We start from the raw sequence: 17,142 nt of genomic DNA on the forward strand, positions 1-17,142 counted from the left end.
GACTCCAAGTTGATCTTTCTGTCCACTCCAGTAAGTTGTCATTATAGGTAGTAGTGTGGTCTTTGAGCTAGTCCATAATCTATGAGAAATTGGGACCCTGACTTGTCACAGAAAAACTGTGTCTCTCTCATTTCCCATCTCACCTTCTGACTTTTCTTCAAGTATAAGACAACAGCTCTAAACTAAAGGCCATGGGGTAGGGAAGAATGAAATCGTATCCAGGGCCAGGGGCCATCTGAAAAATGGTGAAACAGGTAAAGCTTCTCCTTGGTTCCCTTCCGTGTTCCTTTGTCCCCATCCCAAGTACCAACTGCCCTCTTTCAATCTCTTCTTTTCCCTCCTTTCCTCCTTCAGCTCTGGGCCTGCCTCCTCAGTTGTATGCTTGTCCTGAACTTTCATAAGTCCTTCTCTAAACAAAATTTCCCCCATCCTGTGACCCATTCCCTCAGGGCCTTGCTAAATTACCTGCTAACTATTGGTGTTAATGCAAAATAAACAATATTGGTTTAATATATAGCCTTTTCCACATTACCATAACAGAGGCAGGGACAGCCCTAAACAAAGTGGTAAACATCTATAGTGTGACAGAAGCCTTTTAGAGATGGATTAGTGGTGACTTTTCCTGGGTCTCACAGTCAGTATATAGTCAGAGATGGAACTCAAACCCAGGTCTTCCTGACTCTGAGGCCACTTTACCATTATATCTCTCAAATATACAATATATGAATATGTACGCATGTACCTGTACACACACATATGGGAACAGCATTACAAATTGGGAAATCAGGTTGTAGTTGTTTGTCCTTCATTCTGAAAGATTTTTTTTTTCCTGGTCTTACTCCCATCAAATGAGCAGCACCATAGTTAGAGAACTGAGAGGAAAATAAGCATATGCAAACCTTTTAGAGATGGATTAGTGGTGACTTTTCCTGGGTCTCACAGTCAGCATATAGTCAGAGATGGAACTCAAACCCAGGTCTTCCTGACTCTGAGGAGGCCACTTTACCATTATATCTCTCAAATATACAATATATGAATATGTATGCATGTACCTGTACACACATATATGGGAACAGCATTACAAATTGGGAAATCAGATTGTAGTTGTTCGTCCTTCATTCTGAAAGAAGACCATGACATAGGGCAGGTGACGCCATGACATGCAAGTGAATTGGATTTAAGTGAGGGCAGCTGTGCAAAGTCACCAGCCTCACTTTCTCCTCCAGAGTCATCTGGTTCCAGTGGCAAGATATAGATCAGGACCACTGGAGATGGCCCTGGATGCAGTGGGAGGCCTTGGCCTTTTTAAACTAAGGTCTTTAACAGGTTTCAGTTTGAGGCAATGCCCATTCAGTGATTAAGGCTAGGTAAGAAATGAGGCAGAGAATCTGGAGAATCAGGAAACTCCTTTTGAAAGAGACAGCATTTGACCTCTCCCTTGAAGGGAGCTAGAGTTTCCATGAAGAAGAGATGAGGGAAATCATTCCAGGAGTGGGAGACAGGCTGCGGCAGGGCATGGAGGGAGAAGACAGAATGTCATATCTGAGGAACAGCAAGCAGCCTTGTTTGACTGGAGTATCACATGAGTGACGAGGACAGGCCAGAATGAGAAGCTGGAATCAGATTGTGAAGGCCTTTAAATATTAAACAGAGAAGCTTGCATTTTAACCTAAAGACAATGGAGAGCCATCGAGACTTCTTGAGCAGGGGATTACATAGCTCAGAACTTCTCTTTTGGAAAATCGATTTGACAGCTAAGTGGAAGATAGGAGAGAGTGGAGAGACTGGAGGCAGAGGAGTAATTATGATGTAATTGTAGTAGTTTAGGGAAGAGGTAATGAAAGCCTGAACTGCCGTAGCTGGGATGGGTGTGAGAAAGAGAAAGGGATGGATCCCAGAGATGATAAGAAAGTAGAAGTGACAAGACTTGGAAATGGATAAGATAAGGGGAGGGATGAGTGAGAGTGAAGATTTGAAGGTGACTCATAGATTGTAAATCTGTGTGACTGGAAGAATAAGAGTGCTCTTGACAGAAATAGAGGGAAGTTAGAAAAGGATAGGTTTAGAGCAGTAGTGTCAAACTCAAACAGAAATGGAACCCCAGCGGCCAAGTGTTGATTTTGAAAACCACAAATTAACATTATCTATGTTGCATTATGTTTTTATTTATTTTGTTAAACAGTTATCAATTATATTTTAATTTGCTTCCTTTGGCAAGGGGGTTTTACAGGCTAAATTGGGCTGTGAGTTGGACATCTCTAGTTTAGAGGGAAAGATAATGAGTTCAGTTTCTGACTTGTTGAATATGAGATGCCTATGGTATATTTTGCAGGCATTGACGTGGTGCAGTGGGTAGAGCACCAGGCCTGGGGTCAGGAAGACTCATCTTACTAGCTTATACTTATTAGCTATGTGACCTTGGGCAAGTCGTTTAACCCATTTGTCTCAGTTTCCCCATCTGTAAAATGAGCTGAAGAAGGAAATGGCAAACCACTCCAGTTTCTTTGCCAAGAAAACCCCAAATGGGGTCATGAAGAGTCAGACATGACTGAAATGACTGAATAACCACAAAAATGGCATATTCTGGTTGAGATTATAAATTAAGCAGCTGAAGATGAGGGAGTGGAACTCAGGAGTGAGATGAGGGTTGGATCTGACAATATTTTGGGGCAGTGGATAGAGCCCTAGGCCTGGAATCAGGAATATCTGAGTTCAAGTGCAGCCGTAGACACTTACTGGACACTTGGAGAGTCACTTAACCTCTCTTTGCTCAGTTTCTTCGTCTCTAAAATGGGGGAAATAATAGTACCTACCTTCCAGGGTTGTTGTGAGGACCAATTAATATAACATTTGTAAAACACTCAGCACAGTGCCTAGAACATAGTAGGCACTATGTAAATGCCATTAACGTTTTATTGTTGCTGTTGGTATAGTTGAACCTGTAGGAGCTGAGGAGAGATCAGCGAGGGAAAAGATAAGCACAGAGAGAAGAGGAGTCTAGAATAAGGCTCTGACCTGTGCCTGTGCATAGGCGACAGCACAGGGAGGACGAACCTGCAAAGGAGGCTGAGAAATGGTCTGGCAAATAGGAAGGGAACCATGACAGAGCAGTGCCTCAAAAATTCAGGGAGAGAGGGGCGTCCAGAAGAAGGGGGCAGTTAAGCATCAAACCCTACAGAGGCTGCGGACTGAGAAAAGGCCACAGGATTCAGCAATAAAGAGATCCTTGGTGAAATCACAAGGAGCTGTTCATGTTGGGTGATGGGGATAGAAGACAGAAATGGAGATATTTTGGGACAGGGCCTTGATATCCTGATTCTGAGTAGATATTTACAGCAATATATTAAAGTAGCTCTGATCAGGCCATTTTTAAAAATGGTTGCTATTATCTTTATAGTAATCATTTCCCTATAATTCAGTCCTTTTCCCACAAGTGAATGCTTCCTTATAACAAATAAAAGCATTACAGCAAACTGGCCAACCAATTGGCTAATCTGTCTGATGTAGTAGACCATATTCCTTATCTGTGGTGCCCCACCTTTGTGCTGAGATATACAGAGTTATAGAATGTACTTTATTATTGGTTCTTCCAGACCGAGAGTGTTCATTATAATTTATTACTTGATGATCTTTTAGTGCCAGTATTTGTTATTGTGGTTACTATTTCTATAGTTTCTCTTGGCTCTGCTTTCTTTGCACTATTTCATGCAAGTCTTCTCATATTTCCCTGAGTTCCTCATAGTCATCGTTTCTTAGACTGCAATAATATTTCAAAATTCTATACCCACAGGTCTGGGAAGTTAATCCACTCAGCTTTAGAACTCCTGCTCCGAGGCTGAGCTATTTTGATTGGTAGCAACTGAGAACTCCTTAGCCAATATCTAAGGGCCACAGGCTAGACCAAGCTTCACAACCCAACCAGTCATGATCTTGCCCTGTATATTCACATATATCTTCCTTCTTTCTTCTTTCCTCTCCCCACAACCTCCTGCTTTCTACCCCTTAGTCTAGGCACAGTTATGGAATCAATACTGCCATTGATTTTGGAAAGATTTTCTTAGCTGACTTCCCTTTGGATCAACTCATGATCCCTGTGACTCACCAGACCAGAATTCTCTTCCTTAGTTATAATTCCCTTCCATGTGCTGTCTCCCCTATTAGGATGTAAGTTCCCTGAAGGGATGGGACTAACTCCCTTTTTTATATTTGTTCCAAGTGACCAAGAATAGTGCTTAGAACAGAGTAAGAACTTAATAAATGCTTTTAACATATTAATTAATTATTTACATTTATATATCACAATTTATTTAGCTATTGGTTAATTGATGGACACTCATTTTGTTTCCAAGTGCTTTTTATTTTTGTTTTTTGCTAGCCCAAAATTGATTCTGTGAATATTTTATTATAAATGATATGACCGGGTCAATCTTGAAGCAAAAAATACAACAGGATGAAGTGAAACTCTTAACTGGTCTTTTTCTCATCTCACCTTTACAATGGGTCAGAGACCTCACGACTAACAGAGACCTTCGCTCTAGTAGACAGCTAGGTGACACAGTGGATAGCATGCTGGACTTGGTGTCAGGAAGTTTTGAATTCAAATTCTGCCTTAGTTACTTAACTAGCTATGTGAACCGAGGCAATCATTTCACCTAAGTCACAGTTTTCTTATCTGTAAAATGGGGATAATAATAGCACCCACTTCTCTGGTAAGGTAACATGTAAAGTGTTTACAACCCTTAAGTGCTATACAAATATTAGCCATTATTGAATCTCAAATTATATAACCTTTAGTTCTGAAGGAAAATATAGCTTTCCTATACCTGATTCCATGGATAGAAGGTAATTATCCTCTTGAATGCTATTGGAAGGCTTCAAATATCTTGAGATATATTATAGGCAGTATGTAAAATGATATACCAGATAGAGAGAGAGAGGAAAAAAAACCCCAGCTGAACTGAATAAAATATCCTAAAATACTCCAATAAGGAAGGTGATGGGAAAAAGAATACATTTCCTGTGTCATGCTTCTGTCTACAATAGCTATGATCTGAATCATAAATCTGACTAGAGAGGTTCATGAGCATGAATATTCTTGTTGGTCCCAGCCAATTGGCGAATCATTGAAATTGGCGTGACTCTTTGTGTATGTGTTTGCTGCATGTTTGGTTCCACTCTAATATAGGGAAATTTTTTACTCAGGAGACAAAAATGGGCTAGTTCTTAGGTAATTAGGACCTCTTTCCAACAGAAATGAGAAAATTGGCTTTGCCTTATGCCTGGAATCAAACTGAGCTTAACTAAGAGCCAGTAGAAACTCACCTGAAAGCCAGGTGAGAAGAATAACAAATGAATTAATGGAAACTATGGTGTGGTATGGTATGGTGTGTGTGTTTGTATGTATGTGTATGTATGTGTGTGTGTTTATGAATATACATAGAAAAAGACTTGGTTTCTTAAGATGACTAGATTGTTTTAACTATCCTCCACAGTAGGAATACACGGTTGTTGAAAAGATGCAAACACAGGCCATGTTGTGTGGGGTGATGATCTAGTAACTACTTGAATTACTGCAAACTTGACACGATTTGGCCATTAGGGGAATTATCAGAAATGGATCATGGAATAATTGTTCTTGATATTGGCAATAAAAATGGAATTTGAGATGGCCAAAGTGACCTGGCTGTACTACATTTTGGCTACTGTATTTAGTCAGTTTAAGATAAACTCTGACTCAAAGGCTTTCTCCTATGCCTGTGTTTGGACCATAATAATTGCTTGAGAAATTCAATCATCGAGACAACTCTGTGCTTTCCTGGTATTATTTTATTTGATAAGATAATGTAGACATAAGTGGGTATATTTCCAATAATGATCTATACTCAAGCTGCATGAGGCAGAGGTGTCAAGTTGGAGGGCTGAAAGCCAACATATAAGTGAGGCAAGAAACAGATTAAAATACAATTGAGAAATGTCTAATAAATAAATAAAATACATTTTAACATAATGTTAACTTGTGACTTTCTAAGTTGTTATATGGGGATCCATTTCTATTAGAATGTGATGCTACTGGCATACAGGATACCAGTTAGTAAGTCAACAATTATTTATTAAGTACTTGTCAAGCCCCATGCTAAGTGCTGGGAATACAAGGAAAGACAAAAACACAGAATGCTCTCAGGTTCTAATAGGGAAAGCAACATGCAACCTAGCTATATATAATACATATGTATATATGTGTGTGTCTATAATATATTGCATATATACTATATACACACATGTATATACACAGTGTACATATATTCTCAGAAGGAAGGGAAGGGAATAGGGAAAGGGCCTCTTGCAGAAGGTGGGATTAGGAGTGCCTTGAATGAAGCCAAGGAGAACAGAAGGTGGAAGTGAGGAGGGGAGTATTCCAGGCATGGAGGACATCCAGGGAGAAGGTTCCAGATAGTGTTCTATGTGTGAGAATAGCAAGAAGGCCATTGCAGTTGGGTCACAGAGTAAGTGGAGTGAAGTGTAAGAAAATTGTATGGGTAAGAAGGGGCCATGTTGTGAAGAGCTTTCAAAAACCAAACATTTTATATTTGATTCTGGGTAATAGGATAGTTTATTGAGTGGGTGGTGGAGGTGGGGACAGAGTCAGACCTGGACTTTAGGAAGGTCACTTTTGTCAGCCCTGTGGGGGATGGAATGGAATGAGCAGAGATTGGAAGCAGGGAGATCAACCAGTGGGTTATTGCAATAGCCGGGGCATGAGGCCTGCCTCAGGGTAGAAGCTGATTGCTAAAGCAGTCTGCCAGGGGATTACAAAGGAGCTACTGTGAGCCAAGGTCTTCAACACTGAGTTTATGCAGCTGACAGAAAGGAACTTTGGCTCCTTATTGGCCACAAAGGTGTTTGCTTGTTTTTTTTTTTTAAAGAAAGGTGGTAAGGGGCAGCTAGGTTGCACAGTGAGTAGAGCATTGGCCCTGGAGTCAGGAGGACCTGAGTTCAAATGTGGCCTTAGGCACTTGACACACTTACTAGCTGTGTGACCTTGGGCAAGTCACTTAACCCCAATTGTCCTGCCTTCCCCCTTCAAAAAAAAAAGAAAGTGATGGATATATATACTGCTACACACAATAACTCTAATGTTTGATGTATGGGGAATATATGGTTGATAAGAAGCTGGGATAGTGAGAGTGGGGGATAGCAAGTGGAAAGAAAACTTTTGATTGCTATAGCCCTGGTACCAACATATAAAAAGTCCTACAGAAGGCCTTTAGCCCATTAGATGGGTTCTCTGTGGAGGATCTATGGAAGATATGGACAAGAATCGTGTAGGATGAGAAGGCATGGATGGGTTGTAATCTATGCTGATGGAGGGTTTAGCCACGTTGATGAGATCGAAGATGCATTGAAGAATTCCAGTTGAGCTGAATGACCATGATGGCAAATTGAGATGAGTGCTGAAGGAGGAAAAGAAGCAGTATTCACTCATCCTGTTACATAGTGATCTCTATTGAGAAGAACAGTTCTGCAGCTGCATGGCCATTGGCGATCCATGAAGGTCCATGAGAGTAAATGTGTGGATTAGCCTCTACTGAAGGCCACACAAAAATGTGTTATTTTTGAAAGTGTATTTATCTGTGCAAAGCTGATTCTATAGTAAGAAGTGCCAAAACTCATGGATAAAAACATAGCCAAAGTAATGATTGGTTTTCAGAAACGCTTTTCAGAAGGAAGCTATTCATACTAAAAGAAACTTTGTTTCCTGTGCTTACACAGGATGCTGTTCGCTATCTCACAAATGAGTGTGCTGTGAGGGCAAAGCAAGATGATTGATTGCCAATTCATCAGCATCACTTAAAATGATCACAGTGGATTCATCAGTGATGATTGGTCACTAATACTATCCTGCCGTATGAACACCCACACCTTATGCCTTGTCTATATAAAGGTAAGGAATGATTGTACTTTCTGATTTGGGCTAAAACCATTTTAGAAGTCATTGAAGACTACAGATATGCAGACTCCAAGTGAATGCCCCACTTTGCTTGAAAGATGAGAGCACCACTATCTTTCCATTTACCCAGGCTTTCAACTTCATTGTCATCTTTGACTCTACCCTCTCCTTCATTTCCCTTTAACCCCTCATAGCTAATCAGTTGCCAAGTTTTGTTGACTTTTCTTCTATAACATGATCAAAATTGAACTCATATTTCCCATTCCAAATCCTTCCCCTTTAAATTCTCATATTAGTGTCAAAGGCACTGCCATCCTTCCCATCCCTCAGGCTCTCAACCTAGGCATCATCCTTGACTCTTCACTATCTCTCACTCTCCATATCCAATTTGTTGTCAAAGGACTGTCAATTTCACCTTTGCAATATCTCACAAGTATGACCCTTCTCTCCTCCAACACTGCCACCATCTTGGTACAGGCCTTTATCACCTCATGCATGGACTGTTGTAATGGCCTGCTGGTTGTTCGGACTGCTGGTTGTTCTGCCTGCTGCAAGTCTCTCCTCCCTTCGGTCCATCTTCCATTCATCCACCAAAGTATTTTCCCTTAAGTGAAAGTCTGATCATACCACCTGCCAGTCTGGTGACACTGGCCTCCTTGCTGTCCCTCAAAAAAACCAAAAACACCAAAACCCCAAAGCAAACAAATGAAAAAACCCCACTCCATCTCTGGACTCTGTTCCACTTGTCTGGAATCCCTTCCCTCTTCATCTCTGCCTCTTGGCTTCTCTGGATTCCTTCAAGTACCAGTTAAAATCTCACCTTTTAGAGGAAGTCTTTCCCAGTGCCCTTTAATTCCAATGCTTTCCCTCTGTTGGTTATTTCCTATTTATCCTGTAGATAATTTATTTATACCTAGTTGTTTACATGTTGTCTCCCTGACTAGATTGTGAGCTCCTTGAAGGGAAAGACTGTCTTTCACCTTTCTATGTGACCCCAGTGCTTATCACATGTAACAACACTTTGGCTGGTAGCAGCTGTGGGTGTAAGATCCGACAAGCAGCAAGAGCTGCCAGCACAGATTTTTCAATCTGCTTTACTAAGGAAAGTAACTGTAAGGGGTTAACAATCTCACTTTAATCACACATACAAATATGACTCATTTAGTTCAGGAGGAAAAGCCAGCACCCTGAACTTCAGAACAATACAAATAGAAATTACAAACATCAGCAGACAGGACCTTGTCTGATTCAAATCAAAATTCATAGTTACCAGGAAAGCATCAACATCCGGCTTACAAGGCGGGGGGCATGGTGAGGAGTGCTCTTAATAACTGCTGCCTAGTATCTCTTCAAATCACACAACACTCTTCCAGTGAGTGAGAGCCCCAAGGAAAAATGCCAACCTCTGAGTTTATATATCCTGTTCAGGGTTAAAGGGCATCACAACATGCGACTCAAACCCACATGCCCTAAAAGCTTTTGGCATCACAACTGTGACTCAAACCAAGGTAAACTAGGCTTTCCCTTGAGACACAAGCAAGTCATCAAACACTCCTGATTAATCAAAGAAACAAAGGCCAGACTCATCAAGGGCACTTGATTAAATAAGTGCTCAAAGAGGAAAACAGTAAAAGAAAGTCCCACATTAATTACTGATACATCACATAACCTGGCAAATAGTAGACAATAAATACTTATTGACCTACTGACTCTTAACTTTCCCTTCCTCTCAGGCCCCTATCACTTTTTGCCTGGACCTCGTAGTTGGTCTTCCTCTTACAAGCTCCCCTTCATTCGATCCATTTGCCATATATCTGCCAAATTTATATTCCTTAAATACAAACCTGGTCATGTCATGCTCCTACTCAAAAATATCTAGTAGCTCCCTATTTTCTCTAGGACAAAATACAAAATTCTCCGTTGGCATCTGAAGTCCATCCCAGCCTGACTGATGCTTACCTTTTCAGATTGAATTCTCATTACTTGCTTTCATATACTCTCCATTACAACCAAGGTGGCTTGTTTGTTGTTTTTCCTACCTCCCTTGCATCTTACCCTCTTTAAATACTGTGTATTACTTTGTGCAACTTTGTATTTACTTATCAGTTTACATTTCTCCCCCCTGCCCCAACCATTTGAATGTAAGCCCTTGTAGGGCAGGAACTGCTTTTTTTATGCCCCTGAATGCTTTGCGCCTGGCACAGTGCCTACCATATGATAATGCTTAATAAATGTTTGTTGAATGAAATTGAATTTAAACATTGACGTTACATTGTGGCACCCTCAGGCACACCAGGATAGCACCAGCTCATGTTTCATTTTTTGATAGAAGTCAAAAAAATATTTGGTGAATTGTCAAAGAATTCTTAAGCCTCAGATCTGGTACAGTTAGAGAGGGAATGCTATAGACTTCCAATAATGACAGATATAAGCCCCCGTTCTGAGGACTACAGTAGACCTATAACTACACTTGGTTCAAATGTCTCCTCAGCTGTATAACACCAGGTAAGTCATCTGATCTCTCTGGGGTTCAGTTTCTTCATCTATAAAATGAGGAAGGTGGACTTACTAACCTCCAAGGTCATCTCTAAATTTGTGATCCTATGATTCCCTGACCACCTTTCATAATGCTATTTATAAACTAAGACTTTAGATGAGAAGGACAGAGGCAATGGAGCCATCCATAGGCTATTCTTATAATTAGTATTCAGTATTTTAGCCTCCCAAATGCTCTAGTTAATGTTGGGAATATAAGATGGTTTATCTTCTTAGGCCTTCTATCTATATGGTTTATCTGTTTAGGTCTTATTACAGGGACTTGGCCAAGGACAGTGAAGGAAAATGCCATTAATATGAATCTTGCTTAGAAAGTCTCCTTGTTCCTATAGAGACATTTGTTGGCTTTGTCTGTCTCAAGTCAGACCAAAAGAGTTTATTCTCATGGAATGGGTTTAGGGCTTTGTAACCTCAAGGGGTGTGTGTGTGTGTGTGTGTGTGTGTGTGTGTGTGAGCGTGCGCATGTGTGTGTTGTGTTTCTTTTAGACAACACCAAAGGTTTCTAGAGAGGGTCAGATAGTAGAAGAGGTAGTTAGAAGACAGGACGAGTTTAGGCTATTCCAAAGGATAGGGGACAAGGTACAGTTGAATGAGTGACATATTTAGAGTCAGAAGGCTTGGATTCTCTGTGATGCTGACTGCAATTTTCTTCTTGTTTGACCTTGAACAAGTCATATGACCTCCAATTTCTTCAATTGAAAATGGGAAGATTGGACCAATTGACTTTTGATTTTTCTTCCAGGTAAAATTCTAAGTTCTTTTGGCAAGCAGCCATTTGTCTTGCAACCTGTGGAGCTCAGGGCATGTTTATTTGGCACAGGAAGGAGAGTACACCATTGCCTCTGGAATCTCTGTTCAGTTGCTTACCTTCCTAGAATTTCCTGGAGGGAGCACAGTTGATGAAACCTACTTTCCTCTCTTCACTGGAGAAGTATAGACGAAGATTGCTACATACTCCGATGGACAAAGTTTTGCTTAACTCTTTTGTTGTTGTTATAAGAGAGGGCATTAGGTGGTCATGAATGCATAGTGAGAGATGACTGATGTGAAAAAAAAACCCTCATATACCATATTTCCCCATGTATAATATGTACCCTCTTCTGAAAAAATTTGGGGTCTGAAAACTGTGTGCATCTTATACAGTGGTTATAGATTTTTTACTTGCATTTCCCTCCTTTTCACACTTCTCTTTGCACTCATTGTTTCTCATTGTTACCAGTATATTAGGTTATGTTTTGCCATGTTCTGCCCAGAAATGGCTCAGAAAAGATTTTCGTACAGTGCTGAATTCAAGTTCAAAGTGATCCAGTTTGCAAAAGTGAATGGAAATCATGCTGCTGAACTTAAGTTTGGTCCTCCTCCAACTGAGAAAACAATCCGAGACTGGCTACAGGAAGAAGAAACCCTACTGAAAACACCAGGGCAGAAGAAGGCCATGAGAGGCAAGAGTAAAGAAACCAACTATAGGAGAAGTTTGTACCTGGGTGAAAAGATCCTGGGATAATATCAAGATTGAGAGTGTTGTCAAGTCATTTAAGAAGTGTGGCATTTCAAATGCCATAGATGGAACTGAGGACGAGGCAATATATGAAGACAGTGATTTGTCATCAAACGCAGATGAGGACAAGCTAATGGATGGGAGTTTTGACAGTGATAAGGAGTTGTATGAATTTTAGATGAATAAAACTTGAGTTTAATAACTTTATGTAATACATTTTTTTTCAAATTTTGGGCCACAAAATTAAGGTGTGTCTTATACATGGGGAAATATGGTATATCATTTAAATATAAAATAAAAGGAAGTAAATGGAGGGAATTTGCTAATATTAGATGTGGAAGGGACCTTAGAAATCATCTAATCTCATGACCTCATTTTACACATGAAAAACTAAGGCCTAGAATACTAAATGGCAGAGCCAGGACTAGAACCCAATATCCACAATTTATTGTAAAAAAAAAAGTTGCAGATTTTCTCTGCTCCAACCATGGGAAAATGTTTGGTTGCAATGGGGGAAATGACCAATGAAGTATTTGCTTAATGGTGAACCCCAAGTAAATTAACAAATGTTAATGGATGACCTTTTGTTCCTAATGAATCTAATGGGATGACAGTCAGGTATTCAACATCTAAATATATATGCAGCTACATGGTACAGTAGATAGATAGTGGGAAGGAAGGAGACCTATGTTCAAATACTGCTTCTGATACTCACTGGCCATAGGGTCTTGGGCAAGTTACTTAACCTTCATTTTCCTCAGTTTCTTCAACTGTAACATGGGACAATATTAGCACTTACCACACAGGGTCGTTGTGAGGATCAAACAAGTCACATGTGGAAAGTGCTTTGCGAACCTAATTATATACATGTTATTATTATTATTATTATTATTATTATTACTACTACTACTACTACTACTACATACCAACCTTTTGGAGCAGGACTATTTCATTGATTCAGGAATTCGGCAAACCTGATCTTCACTGTTTTAAAAAATTTCTTCTTCTTTTTTATAACCTTCTCCTATCTTAAAAGGTGATTCTCTGCCTCTCAATGGCATGAAAGAATTGAAGTCTCTACTTATGATACTATAAATCTGTGCTAAAAATAAATAAAAAACAAAAACAAAAAACAAAACAGCTTTGCCTAGAGAAGGTACTAACTTAATGGATAGAATTGGATGACTGGGAAATTCTGGATAGTGGTGAATCTAGTCATGTAGAAAACAAACAGAAATTACACTCCAAATTGGATGTATCATTACATGTTTTGTAGTGGGTGCTGTCATAAAGAGAAATTGTGGGATTAAAACAATTGATTAAGTCTTCTGCCAGTTCCCATAAGCAATGCTACCTCAAGAACATTTGTCAAAGGTATATTGAGATGCACATGGCATATACTAAGACCCTTGTAAGGTCTTTATTACTGGATAAATGGCTGCAGATTTACAGAGAATTCTTTCTAGTTAATGTGTAGAAATCTGGCAACTACGGCAATGGGCCCTGCCCTCAGGAAATAACCTGTTGTTTGTTTTAAAGTAAATTGTATTGGAATCTTATTTGTTCCTTGTTAATTAACTCCAATCTGATTTATGATCATTTTTTTTTGGCTACTCACATGGTTATGTGTTGAAATCCTGGCTTCATCAGATGGTGTTTATGAGGAAGCATAAGACAGGAAGTGTAGAGATATATTGGGCACCTTGAAGATGACTCAAAGACCGACTCTTGTGTTTCAGGGCAAAAACTATTAGAAGGACTTTAGGAGCTCCAGATTAATTTTCTAGAATCCTTTAGGCTTTTATGGTTCAAGGAGAAACCTTTACATCAATGCCCAGGGTAAATGTTTGGAGGGAGCAGCCTTTCCCACTTCTTTAGATGATAGTTCATAAACTATAGAGCTTGAAGGGACTCAGATGTCACCTAGCCAGAGCCCTTAATTTTACAGATGAGGAAACTAGGGCCTGGAAAGTTGAAGTCACTTGGTTAAGGTGACATAACTGGGCAGTGAGACAGCCAACCAGATTCCCCATCCAGTGCTCTTATTTTACCCTATTATACTGGCTCCAGTCCAACAATACAATGAGCATGCTGTAGTGTACATCAGAAACTTGAAACTCTATGATGAATGGTGGAAAGAATGGTGGCTTCATTCAAAGGACCTGTTATTCAACCCTGGCTCTTTTTATCTACTCCCTATGGGACCTGCACGTTATTAAATATTCCCAAGACTTGGTTTCTACATCTGAAAAAATGATTGGGCTGGACAAGATGACCTCTAAGGCATCTGTCAGTTCTAAATCTAGGATACTATGACAATCAATGAACAGGTATTTCTTAAGCACTGTGTCAAGCACTGTGTTAGTGCTGGGACCCTCATGTGGGGCCTTTTGTTTGAAGATTTCAATTACTTCATAAGCTATTAAACAGCCCATAGGCCTATGTAACTTTGGGAACAATGTTTTAACCTCTCTAGACATGTTTCCTCATTTGTTAAAATGGAGAAAATAATATTTGTCCTATATCACAAGGTTTTTTATGGGGCTCATTTGGGTAATGCATGAAAAGTGCTTTATATAAGCTATACAAATGTTAGTTACCATCTAAGAAATTTTCGATAAGTTTGAGAAGAGGGATTCAAAACATGTGACAGTCTGGCTAAATCTTGGTTTGAACACCAGGAAATGACTTTTTGAGCTTCTCTATTAGCCAGCAAGGAATAATAATTAGGATTAGCTAGTTTCATTCTCTACCAACCTGTCAAGGAAAAGAAAACCCAGAGAGTTATATCACCTTCATCAATTCCTTTATAACAGGAGATCTGAACTATGAGAGCCCAGGGAAAATGCTGGCTTGCTGATCTGTAGGTTACTGCTTTCATTTTGCAGCTGATGGTACACTGAGAACCGGGTTGAAAGGGAAATTCAGTCTACAGAGCTTATTTTCCACATTAAGGTAAAGAGAGTATCATTCTGTCCCTTCGTGTTTTTGCCCAAGATGTTGCTTGAGTTCGACACTTTCTTAAGGTCTGATGGCCTTCTCTCCAATCTCTATGACCTCTGTGTGATAGGCCACATCGTACTCTAAGTCACATGAATGGAAAGTTATCTCTTTCATCTATTGGTGATTCATTCTTTCCTGCTCCCTGCCTAGTGCTGTGAGAATGCTTCCTTATATGATTCCAAGTAAGCTAGCAGGGCTGCACTCCTGCTGTTGCTCTCTTTAGCCTGCCTACATTCTAGTGGTGGACTCAGAGGTGTTTGGCCACCATTAGACTGTGGAGTGCCTGGCTGCCAACTGGGTGTTGGATTTAAATAAAAAACAAAACAAGTAAAAGCTTGTTGGCAAAATCATCCAAATTGTTAAGGCTCTTACTGTGTAGATATGTATGTATGGATATGTGAATGTAGATATACAGTCAAGGCATCATATAGCACACTTACCCATCATTCATTTTTTTCATTGATTTTTTGTTTTGATTTTTGATAGTGGGAATAGTTAGTGCAAAGCGAGTTGAAAATAAACAAATGTCAGCCATTTGGCTACATTAATTAGCAATACTGTGCTATGAGGTAAAAATATCTTGGTTTAGTCCCTGTATAGATTAAATTAAATTGCCTCCCGTCCATAGATTGACCATTAAAATTCTCCTATCAGGGCAGCTAGGTGGCACAGTGAGTAGAGCACTGGCCCTGGAGTCAGGAGGACCTGAGTTCAAATGTGGCCTCAGAAACTTAACACTTACTAGCTGTGTGACGTTAGGCAAGTCCCTTAACCCCAACTGCCTTCCTTCTCCCCTCCAAAAAACAAACAAAAAAGACACAAAACAAAAAATATTCTCCTATCCATGGCCAACCATTTCCCAAATAAGTAGCCATAGAGGGACTGATGAGGAGGGAGAGAATTAATTTGGGTAAGACTATCTTTCCTCCTTGAATAACAACTCAGAGCTCAGGTTCTACTGAGGCAAGACTGGATTCTAATAACAAGATTCCAAAAGAACTCAAGGAGTTTTATCTGCCAATTATTGTCTGTGATTCACTCCAATCCACCAATATTTATTAAGTTACTACTATACGAGAGCTGGCATGTGACTGTTGATAAAATGTCATAGAACAAGGCACACCAACTTGGACTGATTTACTGTTGTCAAGGAGAAGGGAGGAACACCATAGGCTAAAAGAGGCCACTGCACATGGGACTTTGGAAAGGGAAATTTTGGATTAATAGGGGAGGAAAGTAAAATAATTCTCCCAACCATTTACCTGAACATGATGATAGAATGTAAGCTACTTGAAAGCAAGGATTATTTTATTTTTTCTCTTTGTATCCCTAGCACAGGACTGCTACATAGCAGATACTTAATAAATGCTTATGATGGATTGATTGGACTATCTACCCATGAAATGGAAAACGTGGGGCCAGAGACATTATTAATTTATAAGGCCCCATACCTTGTGCATTCCCTTGTTAAGATAAGAGAATCAATAGGATGAACTCAGAGCAGCAGCCGAAGTCAAGGCCACCCAAGGACTTCCAGGCAGAAGTAGAATGAATACTTCAGATTTCTTCTCCATTATCTTAACCAGACCTGGTATCTTTCATTGTCCCAAGGGACAGATGATAATCAGTGTCATTCAAGATGGTGTCTCCTTACAGTCTAAACAATGAATTTCCACCAGACTTTCCCTTCTATTTAACTTTTATTAAAGAAGTGCTAAGGTACTGTGATGCAGTACATCATATTTATTACCAAAATTATTAACAAATATACAAAACTTATACATGTAATTTTCTACATCCATTTATTCTTCTATAATACTGCATTTGTTCAAGTAGGTTATCTACAGTATGTAAACATCCCTCGGCTTGACCTCACACAGATTAGGAAAGCCCTCTAACCCATGTAGTTATCAGATACCTTTCTTATTTGGCTTTCTTTCATAGCATCTAATCTTCACATTGGGCACGTGGAAGAGACATCTACAGTGCAAAGAGGCAGATTTCTTTTCAGGTTTCATTCTGATCAATTTAGCAGTACCACAGTTAAAGAGCTGAGAGGAGAATAAACATATGCTAACATCTCAGAGATGGATACTAGTAATGCCAATGACTCTGGCTTCAGCCATTCAACTTGAAC

This window comes from Trichosurus vulpecula, chromosome 1 (assembly GCF_011100635.1).
Source record: "Trichosurus vulpecula isolate mTriVul1 chromosome 1, mTriVul1.pri, whole genome shotgun sequence".
NCBI lineage: Eukaryota > Metazoa > Chordata > Mammalia > Diprotodontia > Phalangeridae > Trichosurus > Trichosurus vulpecula.